Genomic DNA, 22,272 nt, shown 5'->3' with positions numbered 1-22,272 from the left:
ATTCTTGACCTTTTGTTTTTCCATATGAACTTTGTTATTATTTTTTCTAGGTCATCAAAATAGTTTTTTGGGAGTCTGATTGGTATAGGGCTAAATAAATAGATTAGTTTAAGTAGGATTGTCATCTTTATTATATTTGCTTGCCCAATCTAAGAGCATTTAATATTTTTCAAGTTGGTTAAATCAGACTTAATTTGTGTGCAGTGTTTTGTAGTTTTGCTCATAAAGTTTCTGATTTTCCCTTGGCATATAGATTCCTAAACATTTTATACAATCAGTGGTTACTTTAAATGGAATTTCTCTTTGTAACTCTAACTGTTGGGTTTTGTTAGTGATATATAAGAATGCTGATGACTTATGTGGGTTTATTTTGTATCCTGCAACTTTGCTAAAGGTGTGGATTGTTTCTAATAACTTTTTAGTAGAGTTTCTGGAGTTCTCTAAGTATATCACCATATGATCAGCAAAGAGTGATAATTTGGTTTCCTCATTGCCTATTCTTATTCCTTTAATCTCTTCTTCAACTCTTATTGCCAAAGCTAGCATTTCTAATACAATATTAAATAGTAACAGTGATAGTGGGAAACCTTGTTTCACTCATAAAATTTATATTCTTATAGGAAAAGCATCTCTAATCAACATTTGTTGTTCATGCAACATGAGATTCTCTTTTCTATTTGTTAGTTAAAAAGTGAAGTCCAAGACTTCAAGCATGCTCTGATAAAAGAATTTTGAATCTTCAAGGAATTGTAGAGATAATTTAATCTATCTTCTTTTCATTTAATAGACGAGAAAGCTGTGACCTGGAGAAGTTAAGACATTTCTCCCAAGAGTTTCTCAGCTAGTTAATGAAAGAGTTGGACTCAGAATCTAGGATTTTGAATTCCTAATTCAGTGTCCTTTTTCACTTTCTTTGACAATGGTATAATTATCTTTTCCAAAAATCTTTTTTTTATTATAAACTCAATAAACTGTAAAAATAACATAAAATTTCAATATCAAAAAGAAGAAAAGAATTGTTATATGTAATTTTGGACTTGTTACATAATTTATTTTCTTTTAAAAATGAATATTTAATTAGACATGTTAGCAATAGATATTTTTCTCCTTTTCTTTTCCCATCTCTTTCACTACCTACTAACTCCTTTTGCTCTCAGTACAAATAAAGAATCAACTTGTGAGAAGTTACTAAGAGAGCAGTAGGAAAGGCAATTCAATAACAGACAACTTCTACTTTGGGTTCTCTTTGGGCCATATACCTAGAACCAGAAAGCAAGAATATGAAGACAGAAAAATAAAATATCCTATCCATTGTTGGCTTTTTCTTTTCTACAGGGTTCTTGTGTAGTTAGTAATAGGAGATCATACTATCTTCCCAGGATAAATGCCACATAAGTATCTCTAGACATATCTTGATTGGTTTGAATATAGAAATGGACCTTGATAACTTGTTTGAACCTGGAAATGTGATATTGGATGAGTAAGAACCAGCACATATTATGGTAATGATGTATTTCAGATCATCTATGACTTCTATAAATAACATATAAACATATTTTTCAAGGAGATCCAAACAGATGATCCAAAACATATGATCACTAGAAACATGGCCACAAGGATACTGGCTGAAGCTACAGAATCAAGGGATGTGAAGAACAGCCCTCTGTAGTAAATAGGACTAGTAGCTAGTGATTGATCTCAGTTCTTTTTTGTCATTAGCTAATTGTCTGACTTTGGGTAAGTGACTTGACCTCTCTGACTCTAATCTATATAATGAAAATAATAATTGGTGAGGGAATATTTTATGGTGTCAAGAATACTATATTTGGAATTGAATTTTAGAGGACTTGATTTCAAAATCCATAAATAAATGGTATGACTTTAGGTGTGACCTTTATAATCTTGAATAAATCTCTTCACCTCTTTAGATTTTGATGTCTTCATCTATAAGAGTATCAGTATCAATAACAACAAAAACAATAATAACTACAGATAATGTTGAATGATAAAACAGAGAATGTTAAATAATGTCCTCTCAGATCCCTTCTAATTCTGAATCTATGATGCTCTAATACTAGGTTACCTGCCTGAAGGCACACTCAACCCCGTACTCACTGGAGGTCCTTTCTAGAGACAAAGTCTATGGATTTGATGTTTGTTTTATTAATCCTTTCACTCTGTTCCATCTTAGTCCAATAGTAATTGGGATTTCATCCCAATCTGAAAATCTACAATGAAAGAAATGTATTCATATACATATTTGTATGATTGTGTGTGCACATGACAATACAAACATAATATGTATAGATATTGATATATACACATATATGTATATGTATTACGTATCATCAGCTTTTTTCCAATTCACACTATTCTCATAGATACTGAAGTAGTTTCTTTTTTTGATAAAATAAAGTATTTTTTAATCCTTAATGTTAAATATTAATTCTTAACCTCATTGTTACTGTAATCTCCACCTTAATCGAACCCTCTCTTAATAATAAAGAACTAATACACTTGCTATCTAAAGGATATTATACTTTAGTCAACTACTATTATCCTCTACTTCTTTTTTTTTCCCCTGAGGCAATTAGGGTTAAGTGACTTGCCCACGATCACACAGCTAGGAAGTGATAAGTGACTGAGGCCAGATTAGGTCCTCCTGACTTTAGGGCTAGTGCTCTATCCACTATACCAGCTAACTGAATCCCCTCTACTTCTTTATTAAAGTAAAATTTTTCCCCATTTTCTGCTTCCCTTCTAATCTTATCTGCACTGATTTTGTTTGTACAAAAAGTTTTTAATTTAATATAATCAAATTTATCCATTTTGCATTTTATATTGTAGTCTAATTTTTCTTTGGTCACAAATTCCTTCCTTCTCTACAGATCTGAGAAGTAAACTGTCCTGTGTTCTTCTAATTTGCTTATAGTATTACTCTTTATGTCTAAATCATGAATCTATTTCTACTTTATCTTATTATAGGACATCAGGTGTTGATCAGTACCTAGTTTCTGCCATACTAGTTTCCAGTTTCCCCAGAAATTATTATCAAATAGTGAGTTCTTATCCCAGAAGCTGGAATTTTTGAGTTTATCAAATACTAGATTGCTATAGTTATTGATTACTGTGTCTTGTGAATCTAACCTATTCTGCTGATCAATCACTCTATTTCTTAGCTAGTACCAAATGATTTTGATGACTGCTACTTTATAATATAGTTTTAAGTCTGCTACAGCTAGGCCACCTTCATTTGCTTTTTTTTTTTTTTAATTAATTCGCTTGAACTTTTTGACCTTTTGTTCTTCCAGATGAATTTTGTTATTATTTTTTCTAGCTCTCTAAAGTAGCTTCTCGGGAGTTGATTGGTTTGGAACTGAATAAGTAGATTAATTTAAATAGAATTGTCATTTTTGTTATATTAAAATAAAATAAATAAAGTTTATTATATTAGCTTGGCCTACCTAGGAGCTTTTAATATTCTTCCAGTTGTTTAGATCTGACTTTATTTGTGTAGAAAGTGTTTTGTAATTCTGTTCATATAGTAGCTGACTTTGTCTTAGCAGGCAGACTTCCAAATATTTTTACTATCTACAGTTATTTTGAATGGAATTTCTCTTTCTATCTCCTACTGCTGGACTTTGTTGGTCACACATAGAAATGCTGATAATTTATGTGAATTTATTTTGTGTCCTGCAACTTTGGTAAAGTAATTAATTGTTCTTCATAGTTTTTTAGTTGATTCTCTAAGATTCTCTAAATATACCATCATATCATTCACAAAAAGTAATAATTTTATTTCCTCTTTACCTATTCTAATTCCTTTAATTTCTTTTTCTTTTCTTATCGCTAAAGCTAGCATTTCTAATACAATACTGAATAGTAATGGCAAGAGTGGGCAACATTGATTCACCCCTGATCTTGTTGGGGATGGTTCTAGTTTATCCCCATTAAATATGACTCTTGCCAATGGTTTTAAATAATTGCTTCTGATAATTTTAAGAAAAACCCATGTATCCCTATGCTCTCTTGTGTTTTTAATAGGAATGGGTGTTGGATTTTGTCAAATGCTTTGCCTGCTTCTATTGAGATAATCATATGATTTCTACTAATTTGGTTATTCATAGTCAATTATGTTATTAGGTTTCTTAATGTTGAACCAGCCCTGCATTCCTTGTATATATCCTCCTTAGTCATGAAGTATTAGCCTAGTGATAACTCGCTGTAATCTCTTTCCTAATATTTTATTTAAGATTTTTGCATCAATATTCATTAGAGAAATTGGTCTATAATTTTATTTCTCTGTTTTAACCCTACCTGATTTAGGTATCCACACAATATTTGTGTCATAAAATAAATTTGGTAGTACTTTTCCTATTTTCCCTATTTTTCCAAAGAGTTTGCATAATATTACAATTAATTGTTCTTTAAATATTTGGTAGAATTCACATATAAATCCATCTGGCCCTGGAGAATTTTTCTTAGGGAGCTGATCAATAGCTTGTTCTATTTCTTTTTCTAAAATAGGACTATTTAAGTAATTTATTTCCTTTTCTGTTAATCTAGGCAATCTATATTTTTGTAGGTATCCCTCTATTTCACTTGACATAAAATTAGGCAAAATTATTTCTAATTATTGCTCTAATTTTCTCTTCATTGGTGGAAAGTTTTCCCTTTTAATTTTTGAGACTATTTCTGGTAGTCTTATAATTCTTAGATTCTTTCTCCTGGATCTATTTTCCAGGTCAGTTGTTTTTCTAATGAGATATTTTACATTTTCTTCTCTTTTCCCATTTCTGGGGTTTTATTTGACTGATTTTTGATATCTAATTGAGTCATTCACTTCCATTTGTTCAATACTAATTTTTGGTGAATTATTTTCTTCAGTTAGCTTTTTTAGCTCCTTTTGCATTTGACCAATTAGACTTTTTTATTAAAACTTTATATTTTCAAAATATATGCATGGATAATTTTTTAACATTGACTCTTGCAAAATCTGTGTTCCAAATTTTCCCCTCCTTCTGCACAACCTCTCCCCTAGATGACAAATATTCCAATATATGTTAAATATGTTAAATTCAATATATGTATATATATATTTATACAATGATCTTGCTGCACAAGAAAAATCCGTTCAAAAAGAAAAAAAATGAGAAAAAACAAGATTCAAGCAAACAACAACAAAAAGAATGAAAATGCTATGTTGTGATACAACATGATACAGTTCCCACAGTCCTCTCTTTGGGTATAGATGGCTCTCATCATCACAAGATCACTGGAACTGGCCTCAATCATCTCATTGTGAAGAGAATCATGTCCATCAGAATTGATCATCATATAATCTTGGTGTTGCCGTGTATAATGATCTCCTGGCATCCCTTCATGTAAGTCTCTCCAGGCCTCTCTGAAATCATTCTGCTGATTTTTTCTTATAGAACAATAATATTCCACAACATTCATATACCATAACTTGTTCAGACATTGTCCAGTTGATGGGCATCCACTCAGTTTCCAGTTTCTTGCCACTACAATAAGGGCTGCCACAAACATTTTTATACAGGTGGGTTCATTTATCTCTATACAGAATCTGTAGTGTCACTGCTGGATCAAAGAGCATACACAGTTTTATAGCCCTTTAGGTATAGTTCCAGATTGCTTTCCAGAATTGTTGGATCATTTCACAACTCCACCAACAATGTATAAGTGACCCAGTTTTCCCACATCCCCTCCAAAATGTATCGTAATCTTTTCCTGCTATCTTACCTAATCTGGGAGGTATATAGTAGTACTTCAGAGTTGTCTTAATTTGTATTTTTCTAATCAATAGTGATTTAGAACACATTTTCATATGACTAGAAATGGTTTCAATTTCTTCATCTAAAAATTGTCTATTCATATCCTGTGATTATCAATTGGAGAATGGCTCGAATTCTTATAATTTTGAGTCAATTCTCTATATATTTTAGAAATGAGGCCTTTATCAGAATTCTTGGATATAAGTCTTTTCCCCAGATTATTACTTCCCTTTTAATCTTGTCTGCATTGGTTTTGGTTTGTACAAAAACTGTTTACTTAATGTAATCAAAATTATCTATTTTATGTTCAGTAATGAACTCCAGTTCTTCTTTGGCCACAAATTCCTTCCTTCTCCACAGATCTGAAAGTTAAACTATTCTTTGTTTTTTTAATTTGCTTATAATATGATGCTTTGTGTCTGAATCATGAACCCATTTCTTACTTATCTTGTTATATGGTGTTAGGTATGGGCCAATGTCTAGTTTCTGCTGTACTAATTTTCAATTTTCCCAGCAGTTTTTGTCAAATAGCGAACACTTATTTCAAAAGCTGGAGCCTTTGGGTTTGTCAAAACACTAGATTACTATAGTCACTGACTATTTTATCCTTTGAACGTAACCTATTCCACTGATCAACTACTCTCTTTCTTACCTAGTACCAAATGGTTTTGATGATCACTGGTAGGTTTTAAGGTCTACAGCTAGGCCACCTTTAGTGGCATTTTTTCATTAATTCCTTTGAAATTCTTGAGCTTTATTCTTCCAAATAAACTTTGTTTTTATTTTTCCTAAATCTGTAAAATAATTCCTTGGAAGTTTGATTAGTATGGCACTGAATAAGTAGATTAATTTAAATAGTGTTGTCATTTTTATTATATTCACTTGGCCTACTGACCAATTGAACTTTTAAATGAGTTGTTTTGTTCATCGGAATTTTTTTTTTTTTTACATTTCCCTAATTCTGTTTTTCAAGGAGTTGTTTTCTTTTTCCATTTCTCCAAAACTAATTTTTTTTTTTAAGGAGTGATTTTCTCAGACAATTTCCATTTTATTTTCCAGAGCTCTAGTTTTCTTTCCCCATTTTTTTCTTCTCTTTTTAAAGATCCTTTTTGAATTCTTCCAAGAGAGTGTTGTGAGTTAGAGAGCAACTTATATTATACCTATGTGGCTTCATTTGGAGATATTTTGCCTTTAGTGTCCTCAGGATTTGAGATCTGTTCTTCCCTGTCTCCATAAAAGCTATCTATGGTCTGAACTCTTTTTTTTAAAAAACTCATTTTTAAAGGTTGATATCTGTTCTTAGGACAAAGGGGAGGCTATCCCAAGCTACCTGTACAGGTAACAGTGGCTTCATGCTGCCCTGGGACTGGTGTTGCTGGCTTCCTGCTCATGCTGGGTGGTCATGTCCAAGTTCTACTTGTTATGCTGTGATTCAGGATCTCACTATTTGCCTTCTGTAGTTGTGTTGGATGTCTGGCAGCTAGTCTGCTAATCCACTGGCTTCTGAATCAGGATAGAATAGCAAATGCTGCTTTATTTTGTCTATAAGCATCCCACTAGATTTCCCGAGTCTCCCTGTACTGTGCTGCATTGTGTTGTGCCTGTATTGAGCTGCAGCCTCCCACCCCCACCCTTTACACCCCTCACCCTCACCCAATTGAGATTGACCTTTCCTGAAGTTCTTCCAAAATATATTTTGCTGGAAATTTGTTACATTCCTAATATTTGTGTTTTCTGTCACTCTGATCCTATTCAGAGGCTTGATCTGTTGTTGATCTGAGAAAAGCCAGACAATAACCATATTTAAATATTTTCTATGTATATTATGCCAGATACTAGAAGAAATAGGGTAATAACAAAACACCATTCTTGTCCTCATGAGGTTACAATCTAATGGAATGGAGGGATACAAGTAATTGAAATGTAAGAGCAGAAGCTCATATAATGTTATCGTGAGTCTACCTTTGAGTCACAAGAACTTGGTTTCATGTTCTATCTGATACAACCTCACTGTGTGACTATGTATATGTAGTTTAATTTCTCAATGTCTTATTTGGCTCCTCTATAAGAATATAAACTACAGCCATATTGTAGATCTGAATTGTTGGAGGCTCCCTACATAAATGAAACTATAGGCTCTAATAAACAAATAAAAAAGTTCAATTTTATATATTATTTTAAGGTTTTGCAAGACACTTTGCATATATTATCACATCTGACTCTACCACTCTGTGAGGAGGATATGATTATTTTTATTTTCAATTTCTAGATGAGATGACTGAGGTTTAGAATGGTGAAAGTAATAGGTTCAGCAAGTGAGTACCTGAAGTGAGACTCAGACTTGGGTTTTTTTCTAATTTAAACGTCAATGCTCTAGCCATTACATGAAGACATGATAAGTGTATATGAGAGATCACTCTCACAAAAATGGAACCCGATTCTCCAGATTACAAAATGCTAACAGTCATGATAATATTGCAGAATTCCTGTGTTCTACGTAAAGTGCCTTCATTATTGTGGAGATGAGAAACCAAGCCACCAAAGGTTAAATTTATCCATTAGCTCTATAATATCTCCCTACTTTGGAATTGTAGAATTCTATTTTAAAAAGTGAATGTGGCAAATACAATCTCGAGTGAAAGGTCATGTGTTGGTGTTTCCTTTTCTCCTGGTATGAATCTTTTTTTCATTTCTCTGACTTCTGTCTCCCTTCCTCCACCCCCAAAAAGACACAAAGCTTTGATTCCCCAACCCCCCCGCCAAAATTGATCATTTTGATGCCAGCTCATTTTGCAGCTGGAGAGATTAGTGAATATGACAAATTACTAGGAGCCAGTTTGTTTTCTGTTTTTGAAGTTTTGATGCATTAGTTATTTTCACCCAGGAAAATTCCAACTCCAAACAGCATCAAGAACTAAATCTCCAGATGGAGGGATGGAAAATTAGTTTGTTAAGAAAATCACTGCCTTCTTGAAAATGTGAGTTGTTGAAATTTGCAGCTGCAAGAAGGGCTTAGTGAACACACTGTAGCCTTAGCATCTACCATCTTTTGTAAACAATCTTCAGTGGCTTCTTTCCAACATGCCTGATCAAACATATAAACATTTCTTTGAATTGTATTTTTTTAAAACTCTGTATCTAGTAAAATAAGTTAAACGCACAGTTGTGAAAAGTCTCCTTCCATTATTTAACATATTTTCAAGTCTTGAATATTTTTTAATTAAATGGGCAAACTCATTGGCTTTAATGATATTTATCTGTCTTTTCTCTTACAAATTGATTTGAATACTGGGTTTAATGTACTGGGTTTAAATTCTACAACCAAATGCATAAATGATGATTTCTACACTTTCTTTGATAAAGAATTCTTAGGATATGTGGATATAGGTGTCCCTATCTGAGATGTGGGGGCTAGCTTGTTTACATGAATCATTCTGAGAGAATACACATGGATTCAATGTTAGAGGCAGCAAGAGGATTTTCAGGGGAGAAAATTTCAGGACAGTGTACAGAATCAGAGCCAGGGGGTCATGACCTTGACTATTGATCCAGCCTCTCTAATTTCCACAGCTTGCTGAGACTTGTTCTTCCAACCTGCTGGTGTACATTAGAGCAGAAATCCATAACATGGCCATGTTCATCCAAGCACAGGAAGAAACTAAATTAAATGTTAAAAAACAATCTGAGGCTAGAGTTGGAGACAATTCATCATGATCATAGACGCCAGGCAGGTAGGATGACCAAGGATTCCTCAGCCAATAGACCCCCAAACGGAATATGGAAGGACCTCGGTGCCTCATTTGTCAGGTACTGAGCAGTGAGTCTGAAAACTAACGAAGGTCAGCTCTTTTTGCTGTAAGATATTTATCCTTAAAATGAGATATTGCCCCTTTGAAAAATGTAACTGGAGCTAATTAGTAGGCGGATTTGGAGAAATGAGTAGAATCCCTAAGAAAATCATAATCAGGGTTAGGGTCTGATTAGGCCAGGGTCTGGCAATTTTGCTCTCTGTGACACCAGTAATGCCTCTGGGTAGACTAAGAAATTTTTATCCTACTGTATCCCAATATTTACTTGTTAAAAACAGACAGTTTTATTTATAATGTGAAAAGTGGAATAATTCACTAGAGTTATCATAGCCTTTATTCTCTAAGAAAAGAGGGTTAGAATGACAATACCTCTGGTTCTTCAGAATAAAGTCCTGTTAGAATCTACAATGCCAAATTGCCAAATGTTTAGAAACATCTTGTGACTGAGTTCATTTTTCATTTCTAATCTGGAAATTTCACATCAATTGACACAGTCCAAAACAACCCTTCTTAAGAATAGTTGGACAACTTGGAATCTGCCCTTTTCTTTTTCTTTAGTTGATCTCATTTATATTGGATGTGGGACCTGTGCCATTTATTTGCCATTTACTTATTGATTATCTAAAATGTTTAACCTGAAGGAGGCATCACAAACAGCAGGCTGTTCTGCTGGGAGCTGACTCAGAGGCTGGGTTACATGCCTCAAAAAGGCACCGTACAGGTAAAATCTTATTTTAATGAATTCCCTTTTACCATAGCCTGTTCGGTTTAGCAAATCTGTCTGGATGGCAGCCCATAGTAACAGAATTGATGACTTGGTTTTATTTATTAAACAAACAAAAGTCCATTCAAACAGTTGCACAGACAAGTCCCTATTGATGTATCAGCCAACCTAATTTTTTTTGAAAGGAAACAATAATTTACATTTTAAAATGTATTTGAAATGCATCTATCATTTAGTATTCATGATAATCTTGTGACATACACAGGCCAACATTATACTTTAATACTTCCAATCTAGTTATGAGCCTCTCTGAATAAATTAGGCTGGCTCTCAAATGATAAAGGGACATAACAGTTCATCACTACTTTCATGGCCTGCCTACATTCTGCACTGTGCTGTAATTGGCTAGAGAAGCAGAGGCTTCCCCATACCACAAAGTTTTAGAATAAGAGTTTAGTGAAGATAAACATTTTGTCTGCACGAAACAGGTGAGGAGGTGACACAGTGAAATTAAAGGACTTACTTAAGCTAGGGAAAAAAAGTTAAACCTAGGTCTTCTAAACTCCAAAACCTAATTCAAAGAAGCCTCAAAATATCAGGGAGAAAAAGCAAGTAGATTTCTTGGACAAGATAACTGTTGTGATCATTCTGAAAAGCCCTAGGTCTCATTCATCCAATTCAGAGACCTACTTACTATAACATCAAATAGCCCACATCTCTGTTTTCTCCATAAGAATATCCTGATCCTGTCAAACATCTTGTTGAAATCCAGCTGTTATGTTTAAGATATCCTTCATCTCTGACAGGCCTTGTAGTTTGATGAACCCATGCTGGCTCACAGTAAACACACTTCCACTTTTATTGTACTCACAAACCATTCCTTTAGTGTTCTATAAGTAATTTAATGTCTCTGGTCCTGTTTTTCTAATTCTAAAATAAGGAAGCTTGAAGAAATGGTCTTTTCCAATCTTTGGTAGGTTTAGATCCTAGAAGCCTGTATCTGAAATATTATGGCAACTATGAACTCCAAAGTCATCAACATTACATATCCACCCTCTTTTTGAAAACCAGGATATTTTCTCATCTCTATCCAATTCCATACATCTTTCTTATGCTCTCATTCTTTTGTATTTCAAAGATCAATAGTAAATAGCTCAATACTCACAACTCTCCAAACTCACATTCACATAATTTTTTGGCTTGTACGTATGAGAGTTCCCAACTAGATTTTAAAATTCTTAGAGTCAGGGAGTATTTATCTTGGTATTTTTCTTTGAGGGCTAAGATAATGCTTTACACATAGTAGGCATTTACAAGGTCAGAAATTTAGATCTGAAAAGGACTTTAGAGGTCACTCATTTTGTCCCATCTTATTTTACACACAAGAAAACAGACTCTCAAAGAGGTGAAATTATTTGATCAAAGTCACAAATATAGTACTATGATTGAATCCAATTTCTTCATCTAAATACATAAATATAAAAATATAATTACAATATTTTCACTGAACCATGCTGCCAATATTTTTTTAACAACCAAAGCAAGTGCTCTTTCTATAACAGATGATATCTTAGAAAATCCTATGTGTTTTTCCTCGACTGATCCCTATTTTAATATATATCATATTTTTGTATGCAAGACTAATGTCTTGTCCTTTGTATATGTGATAATGTTGATTTTATGACAACTGGTAAAACATTTGTTATAATTACAAATCATAAAATGAAAAAAAAAACAAAGCAAGTCAGATTGATTCTTCATGATTAACTGAATTCCTTGTTATAGGAGACAGAATGTTGAATTAGAGAATCTTTAGAGACCTCTCCCAATTCTAATTCTCTCTTCATTCTTCCTGCTACTGACTTAATGTTCCTTTATTTTTATTTACATATTCTTGAGTTATTGTTCAATTCTAACCAGCCTTCAAAGCTTAACTCTTTATATCTGCCCCATGCAATCCTGATGCCCAGGTTTTTTTTTTTTTTTTCTAATTTGTTTGTTTGTTTGTTTGTTTTATTCTCTGGATATCAATAAACTTGATTCATTTTTTATTTGTTTTTGTCATGTATATATTTGACCTTGATAAGTAGATTACAACCTCCTTGAAGACAGGGAGTGTTTCTTGGTATCTCACTTTCCATCCCATCCCCTGCACAAATGGACATGAAATATATACCCAGGGAACATGAGTAAAATACATAATCACCTGAACTTTCCATCTCTGTCACCATCTCAAAAAAGTAAGTAATTAACATCTTTTGCCATCTCAAATTTTGCACTTAGAAATACAAGACATTTCATTTATCATGAGCAGTATTATTGGCCTAGATTTGTAAGACCCTGAAAACACTCCAATTCATAGCTGTGCTTGTGAAAAAGTGGGATCACCAGGCCTTTGATAGCGTTAGGGGAAGCCCGAAGAATAGCAAGTGCTATAGTCACAAGTGTGGTCATAGCATTACTTACATTGTTTTAAAATGTCTATGTATGGGCATCAACTGTTTTTTTTTTGTTTGTTTGTTTTTTTTGTTTTTTTACTTTATATCTCCAATACCTAGGGCAGTGCCTTTATGAATAGGGGAACTTACATATTGCAGAGTTCCAGACTTTGGGGACAAGAAGAAAAACTCAAATCATTTTTTAACATGACAGACTTAAAATTTTCCCTAAGTCTTCTCTTCCCTAGATGTTGTGATCTAGTTCAGGTGGATCTGAATCGGTCCCTGTTCGGGCGCCAAAATGTTGTGAGCTTTTTCTTCTCAAAACGCAGCCAGGTGATAAAAGTTCAGATCTTTTATTATCTCCAATATAGCCCGGTTAGCTTAGAGGCCTATCTCTCTGCTTGATTCCAAGCTCTGTCCTTGGAGTTTGTTCTTCTCAAAGCACAGCCGGTTTAGAGGCTTGGAGCCCTTCGGATGTCTCCAAATCCAAAGGTTCTGTCCTTCAGCCTCTGCCTCTGCTTTCTTCTGCCTCCAACCAAGACAGAGATGGAAGGTCTCTCTTATCTCCTTCTGGGGAGCCCAGCCACCAACTTGCCCCGGAGAGAGGGCTTCTGGCGTAGCTCCACTGAAATCTGTCAAAGTGTTCTCTGCACCAGAGTCGTTCCTCTCGAGTCCAGCGCGATCAGCCAGCCAAGAGGAAAAAGTGTATTCTGCCATAGATCCCTCATCGCTGGCCTTTTATCTGCCTCTTCTGAGAGAATGGGATTATGGGTTTTCTCCCATAGTGCTCTCTGGCCCAATGAACTTTAAGGGAGGTGTGGACTCCCTTGAAGTTAGAAAGTGTACCTGTGGACTCCAAAGAGTAAAGGTGGGAACACAAGCCTTGTATTGATTAGTTCTACTTAGTACCTTGTTTCAGGTTCTGGCCAAAACATCTTGTAAGATTAGATCAATTCTAATTAGTTAGCAGTTAGTAAGGATTCCAACACCTAGATAAAACTTTTCTTAGAACATTTTGCCCCAAATTGAACTATAAATGTGCCCAAATTGAACTACAGATCCTGATGCAGCTAGACCAGGTTATAGTAAGTTAGAACTCTCTTCTTCATTTTGGGCAGTATTTCTTTTCTTTTCTTGAGGCAATTGGGGTTAAGTGACTTGCCCAGGGTCACACACAGTGGGGAAGTATTAAGTGTCTAAGGGTCACTTTTGAACTCAGGTCTTCTTGGCTTCAGGGCCAGCACTCTCTCCACTGCACTATCTAGCTGCCCCCCACTATATCTTTCTTAATGAAGCTTAGAATTGCATTAAGTCTTTTGGCTGCCATCCACTCTATTGATTCACATTGAGTTCCTAGTATACCCAGAGACTGATTGCACAAGGATTCCAGATTTTTCTCCCCCATCCTATATTTATCAAATTGATTTTTTTGAGTCCTAGTGTAAAATTTTACCTTTTTTTTTTTTTTTTTTTTTTTTGCTTTTACAATGTGGGCTGTCCTTATAGCTTATTAAAAATCCTTTTTGGATCTAGACTCAATCATCCAACATTAGCTATTTTTCTGAGCTTTGTCACTTGAAAATTTGACATGTATACCTTCTATATCATTCAATCTTTTTTTTCCTCCTGAGGCAATTAGGGTTAAGTGACTTGCCCAGGGTCACACAGCTAGGAAGTGTTAAGTGTCTGAGATTAGATTTGAGCTCGGGTCCTCCTGACTTCCAGGCTCCTATATCATTAAATCTTTGACAAAAATGTATAGCACAATGACAAACATAGCTAGAGTTTCCACTGGAAACTTTCTAAGTCGGATTTAGTAATTTGTTAACTGAAAAATTCAACTAAATGTATTGCCATTTAGTCTATCTCTCTCTATATTACTTGTAAGGATAGCATGAGAGACTTTAGCAGATTTTTTGCTAAAAACCTATGCATATAGCATGCAAAGCTTTCCTTTGATCAAACAATATAATTTGTTCAAAAAAGAAAATGAATTTAGTGTAAAATGGCCTCTTCTCAGTGATGCCATGTGGGTTTCAGTAATCACTGCTTCTTCTTCTAGACGTTCACAAACTACCTCTGTAAAAATATACCCTAGAATTTGGGCAAGAATAGAAGTCAGGTTTACTGGTCTACAAGTTTCCATATTCTACTTTATCCTCTTTCCATTAAAAAAAAAAAAACCTGAAACAGTTTTCTTTCTTCAGTCCCATGATAATTTTCCAATTCTCCAGTTTTCAAAAATCACTGACAGAAGCTCAGTATCAATCACACTTGCCACTTTTAAGACCTTAGTCCATAATTTATCTAGGCCTAATGACCTAAACCATAGAGAATGGCTTGATGCTGTCTGACTGTTTCTTCACTTCTCAAGGGTCCCCTTCCCCCTGCTATTTTTGATATACCTTGGCCAGGTAAAAGATCATTGCCTTTGAAGAAAAAAAAAAAGAGCAACATAAGAAGATTTCATTAATTCAATTTTAATCCTATTTTATAAGAGCAGAAAACATGTCCCATCTTTATCCTGCCTCATATCCGGCCCCCATATGATTATCTCACAATATTCCCTTTTATATTCTCTTCATTTCAATCAAAAAGAAGAATTCACATTCTCTCCTTCCATTTCCTTTCTCTTTCATCTCTATATTTTTGCTTATTCAATTCTGCACATCATTCCCTAATTAGGAATGATATTTTCTCCCAACTTCCTCTGATGGTGTTTTTACTTTCTATTATGGTTCATCACAAAGGTTACTATATCTCCCTCATGAAACTTTATCTGTCTTAAGTCCACCAACTCTAATTAAAGTGCTTTAACCTCCATCAAAATTCCACAGTACTTTGTGATGATGCAGCTTTTTTACATCCCAGTTATTTTTGTACTTGCCTTTTTGTCTTAAAAGCTTATAAATTATTTGGAATCTGGGATTGTATATCCTTAGCACTTAGAACAGTGTTTTGTTCATAGTAGGTCCCTAAATATGTCTGTTCTGTTGGAAGATGAAGGTGAGAGACAAGGTAGGAGAGGGTCCTAGATGTCAATTTCAGCTATTTTACAGCAGCAGCTCTGACTACAGGAATGGCAGCATTGATCATTCTGAATCACATTACTCTGAGCTTTGACAAACATGATTCCATGATTCAGATCCCAAAGAATGCAAAAATTCATCAAATCCCTCTAGATGCTGTTTTTGTCTCTATCACTAATTGCTATTGCAACATTCAAGTAGTTCTATAAGGTATACAAAGGGTATTATATATATATTTTCTTATTTCTCTAAAATGCAGTGTAAGATTTTAGATAGAAATCCAGCCCTGAAGCCAGAAGGACTTGAGTTCAAATTTGACTTCTAATACTTAGAGTTAGATGATCCTGGATTTCCATTAACCTTTCACTATTCTAGGTCATTCTCTAAGACTTTAGGTTGCAAAGAAAGTAACAATCTATATTGCTAGGTGAAGCTTCTTTATCTGGAAAGTTTTCTATAGCAATGAAGCCACACACTTAGGTCTGTGGTATATATTGAAATATTTAGATGATCATCTCTAAAGATCACCATATAATAGATCAATGACTGTACTTGTACTTGTAGTACTTGTATTTGTAGTAAAAGTTCAAATCTGGATTCTGTGACTTACTAGCTATAACATCAAAAGAAAGTAATTTAACTATAATGAGCCTATTATTAAGTATAATTATTAATTATAATTAAGCATAATAATTAAGAATAATAATTATTAAGTATTAAAGTAGAATTAATAACTATTATTGCTTATTTGAAAAAAAGGAGATAATAATGCTAGCAATACTTACCTAACTGAGATTGTTATGAGGCTCAAATGAAATAATGTGAAGAATATTATAAACATTTTAGAGCTATCTAAATGTCAGGAATATGTTTGTGTATGTTCTCAAATACTCAGGTTTGTGACCTCATTAATTTGATGTTCCCTCCATTGATGTAGATCTCAGCACATCCATTCCTAAATATCATTCCATACTTTTGATTAGGTTCTCCTGTAAGTCTGCTGTAGGACATCTATCCAATAGTGTACCTTCCTCTCTTTATTCTGATATTGTAAAGATACTAGTGGAACATTCATGCTGACTACATTTTATTCCTCTCCTTTGCCCTGTGACCAATCTATCTTTTTTGATCACCCTAATGATATTCCTTCATCTTGTTCCACTTTGTAGTTTTTTATATTAAATATTGCAGCCTGCTCACCCCCACCCCCACCACATGCCTCTCTGTCTTATACATACATGCATATGTACATATATGTGTTATAAATTCCATTTCCTAAGTAAAACAAATATACATTTTTGTGGGGAAAGAAACTGGATCTGCAATTTCATTGATATTATTAATCAGGAGGTAGCTGACTCTCCAGAAGAAAAAACTGATGTACACATGAAATAGTTTTAGGTTTTTATTTGTTGTTGTAATGTTTTCTCCAGTACTTTATTAAGCCTGGACAATAAAAAAATCAAGTTAAGATTTGTCAGTTTCTTTGATGTAAATGCTGACACTGAAAACTTAACAATTGGCTCTTAAGAACCAGTGGGGGCTAGATGCAGCATATTCCTGTAACTCCTACTATTTTTGAAAATTTGCAAACAATTTGTTTTGTGGAGTTCTTTATTTTATAGGTTTGCCCAGGATATTGATAGATTTGGTGACTTACTCATGATCAAACAACTTTTATGAATCAAAAGCAGATGAACCTTGAACCTGAAGTCTTCCTGAATCTGTCTGGCCCTCTACAGACTTTCTTTCTCCTTATGAATCTATTAGACTACATATATACATATACACCCCACACATGCACATACACACACAAACACATTACACACATGCATACACAGATAAGGAAATTGAGATGTAGAGATACTTAGTTGCTTGTCAAAAATCACTTTGTTGGAAATCAAATTCTAGCTTTATATCTCCAGATCCAGTGTTCTATTACACCATGTTAAAAAATGAATTATGTCCTATTATAATATATGGTAAACATTCAGGCAACTAGGTGGCAGCATGGATAGAGCCCTGGATTTGCAGTCAGAAAAATGTGAATTTTAATCTGTCCTTAGACACTAGCTATGTGATCCTAGGCAAGTATTTTAACTATTGTCCACATGAGTTTTTTCCACTGTAAAATATTGACAATAATAGCATTTACCTTCCAAGATTATTGTTAACATAAAATTACATAGTATATATAATTATTATACACTTGTATTATTTAATAATATATTATCACAAATAATATATATTATATACTAATCATGTAAAATATATAACATATTATAATTATATAATATATACTATATATAATGTTAATAAAATATATTATATAGTAATATATTATTATGTAGCATATATAATTAAGTATAAAATTAGATAAGTATAAAGTTCTTTGCAAACTTAAAGCATAATATCAATATAGCTCGCTATTATACTATATATGTAATGTATACTTTATAAGTATAGGTTTTATTGAATTGTAATTTGAATTTAGCTAAGAAGTTTTGGTGTCAAGTTCTTTAAAACAACATTTTAACTATCCTAACACAAACACATAATTTGTCCATTTCTTTGAATAATAATAATATTCTTTAGCTAGATGATGAAATGAAGTATTTTGGTGTTTCTATGAACATCAATTAGATTGAATCTTGTGGTCAGGTTTTACTCAGTAGAAGACATTAAGGAAGCAGAAACTTGATTTGAAAATGAATGTTTCCCAGTATTTTTAATCTCTGGCCTACAGGAGATCATTTGTATTTCACAAATATGTGCTATTTCTTTCATTGGGCTGATTGATAATTTGGTGGGATGTAATCAGTATGACAGGCCATTAAATATAGATTGTATATGTACATATATGTTTATATGTATATACATATATACACAATTTATAAGTATATGTGTGAGTATATATGTATCCCAAATAAACGTGTAGAGACATATAGATTGTATACTTTATATAATTGGTAATCTGCTAAGTAGAAAAACCCCCTCTCTTTGATAAAATTAAATCTATCTTTTTAAGAGACCATGTCAAACAGTTATGAATCTGAGGGTAGAAAGATAGTACTCAATCTGAAGTTGTCTTTGATGGATTTTTATGGATAAAAACAATGTTTGGCTTAAACATTTTCATATAGTAAATGAGTTAATAAGCATAATTCTTCCATTTCTTGGAGTCATGGAAAGAAAATCCACTATTTTAGGTACTGGAGTGGTTTGCCATTTTCTTCTCCAGCTGTTTTTCAGAAGAGGAAACTGAGGCAAATGGGATTAACTGATTTGCCTGGAGTCACATAGCTAGTTAGTATCTGAGGCCAGATTTAAACTCAGGAAAATTAATCTCCCGGACTCTAGGCCCAGCCCTCTAACCACTGTGGCACCTACCTGTCCCATTTTCAATTTCAGGTACAAGTCACTAAAAGTTTTATTATATCCTTTGTTTATAAGTTAAGGCAAAGAAAAGAATTGGTTGGCCCATAGTGAAGGAAAGTTTCTAAGGGACAAGCAGGAAACTGAATATAAGCTATTTCTCAAAGGTAATTAGTACACAGAAAATGAAGTCATTTTGGTTTCATAATTGGTTACCTGTTTGTCTTGATTTTAGAGAGCCTTGGAGAGACTTACATAAAGTCTCTCCATGTGAAGAGAAGTGAAATGAGAAGAACTAGGAGATCATTGTACGCAACATCAACATTATACATTAAGTGGCCAATTACAAAGAGCTATAATCTACCTCTCAACTAAAACACCAATGCTTTTCTTGCTTTTCTTTTGTATCATAAAATGGCTACACATATTGAAAATTTCTATTATTTCTTCCCTTTGAAATTATTTTAGGCTAGGACTATGTGAGGAAAACTTTTTTCTTAGCTTTTAGCATAAAACATGTTTCCTCTCTTCTTAATGGTTTGTCTGTGAACTGACTGATGTTAATCAGAAAACAAAATCATGATTTTAAAATGAGAGAAGCATGGATAATATAATAAGCTTAAAACAGGAGTCAGATACAATGTTTTGGCAAAAAACAAATTATGCTTTTAAAATATATATCTATTTTTTTCTTACTTAACACATCAGTGTAGGGAGATTCCCCAGTGTAGGGAGAAGAATTACTTCTACTACAATACATTGTTTCATAATTTATAATCTTAGGGAGATGCCTAGGGACACTGACAAACTGTAATTTAACTCAATCATACATTATGTATCAGTGGCAAGACTTGAATCCATGTCTTCCTACCTCCAAAAAATACTATGCCATGCTGTCACTAAAGATCAAAAAATGGGAATAAATGTGTTCTAAGCATATAATAAGCTTTGGAAGCTTTTGTGTTAATAACTAGTCACCAAGCAATCAGCCTAATCCAATGCTTTCTTTATAATGTTGAAATGACCAGATGTCACTTTTCTCTTCTACATTTTCTCAGCAACTAGTGAGTAGCTAAAAGAAAATGGAGTTTAAAATTTTGATTAAATGTTCCTGTACACTGAGTCTCTAGGAAGTAACATTATAAACAGTGAGATATTTTGGATAGTGGCTATGGTCACTAATCAAAGGATAAGATTCACATGTTCTCATTATGGTTCTCAAGTGACCTTTTTTGTGTTTTCTCTCCCAATACACACATCATCCAATAAGGTCATGTTTGAAAACTAAGGATCAAAAAATAAGTCTCATGGAAAATATATGGGCATGATCTGCACAACATGATTATGATGATATTGACCATTTCTAAATCAATTAGGCATTTTCAGTCATCATGATGGCTGATTGCTATTAATGGTCAAGCAATCAAAGGAAGTGATGTTATTCCAACTGCCTTAACAGCTGAACTGGATTGACCATGCATGAGTCCATAGATAGTTCATTGATTGGCTGATAAAACCAAATCAACTGGAAAACTATGATTCCACTAGGGTCTCATAGACTAGATCAGACTGTGGAAGTACCAAGGATCATCATCAAACTTGTGAGAGAGAAAATAATTGCTATTGAACCAAATAGTATAAATTTGATGGCTTATATGGTCAGAAATGACAGACATAATGCAATTTTTAAAAGAGTTAGAATCCAAATGATTGCTGATACTTGAAAGATTATACTTCATATTTCATATTTAAAGGAAAAGTAGTTTTTATTAATATGGGTATTCCTTCCATATGCCCAGATTGAAACCACCACTTTAATTGAATATCTTTATGAAATTTTGTGATTGAAAAAATGAATCTCAGTTGCTCAGCATTCTGGCTAGTAAACTCTTGTTTTAGGTAGGATGACTCTCAACTGAAAGACACTGTCTATTATTAGATCCATATTCAAAGTCTTTCATGATTAATATAACAAATCAAAGCTTGTGTTCCACTAAAACCTAGGCCTTTCAAGAAATCAGGTCATTTTCATGCCACAATGGGCCAATAGAGGAGAATGTTTTTAGAGAAAAAGTTACAGAAATTAAAAAAATTATTGATGCATAGCTCTCAAAAGATAGATTTCTAAGAAAACATTACCAATATCCCAACACTGTAACTGATTAGGTTTTCCGCTCTGGAATCCCTGAAGCTTTTGCTAGATATGTTTTTTTTTTATCCTGAATACTTCCTATCTTACAAAGAAAGCTGGATTTTATTTTTCCTTTAAAAGCAGTTACCTGAAGTGATTTTCCAGATATTAACAATATCAGTCCCAATACCAAACCAACTCCATTTTATTTTTATATGCTTTCTGTATAATTTGGAGAATCATGATCATCCACATCCTTAATGAAACTCTTAAACATGCATTATATTGTCAAAAAACATAGAAAGGAAAAGACCTAGAGGTTAATTCAAACCCTACCTAAATATGAATCTACTCCATAATAGTTTCAACAAATGATTATCTAGCCTTCAGATAAATACTTCCAGTGACAAGGAGTTGACTATTTTCTGAGGCAGCCTATCTCTGTTTTGGGAGAGTTTTAATCAGGAAATTTTGATTAATATATCTAAAACAAAATCCACAGAGAAGGAGTAACATGTCTAAAGTTGAACAGCAGTGAAGTGATATTATTTTAGACATCTCTGTTGCATCCGGCATGTTCTCATTAGTAATTGCTCAAATAATTACTGAGTGAATGAATAAAGTCCCTGATATCTATGATAAAGAGCAAAAGTAAAATTTCTACATATCCATGTATTGTGGTCTAATTAACAAACTCATTTCAAACTCAATTCCCTAGTTCTTAGTCCTCTCTCTATCCTTAAGTTATATCACATTTATTTGTTTATTTGAATCATGTGTCTCCCAGTTGTATGTAATCTCTTTGAGGATATATTTCATCCCTCAGAACCAAGAGCAATACTTGAAATATATTTGCTATTTAATAAATGCTTATTGAATGAATAGAGAAATGGATGGATGCTGATTTCAATTAAAAGTTTACTCTAGATAAAATAAAGAATTAGCTGACTGGGGATTTTAAAGGTCAT

This window comes from Antechinus flavipes, chromosome 2 (assembly GCF_016432865.1).
Source record: "Antechinus flavipes isolate AdamAnt ecotype Samford, QLD, Australia chromosome 2, AdamAnt_v2, whole genome shotgun sequence".
Classification (NCBI taxonomy): domain Eukaryota; kingdom Metazoa; phylum Chordata; class Mammalia; order Dasyuromorphia; family Dasyuridae; genus Antechinus; species Antechinus flavipes.
This window is presented reverse-complemented; position numbering follows the sequence as displayed.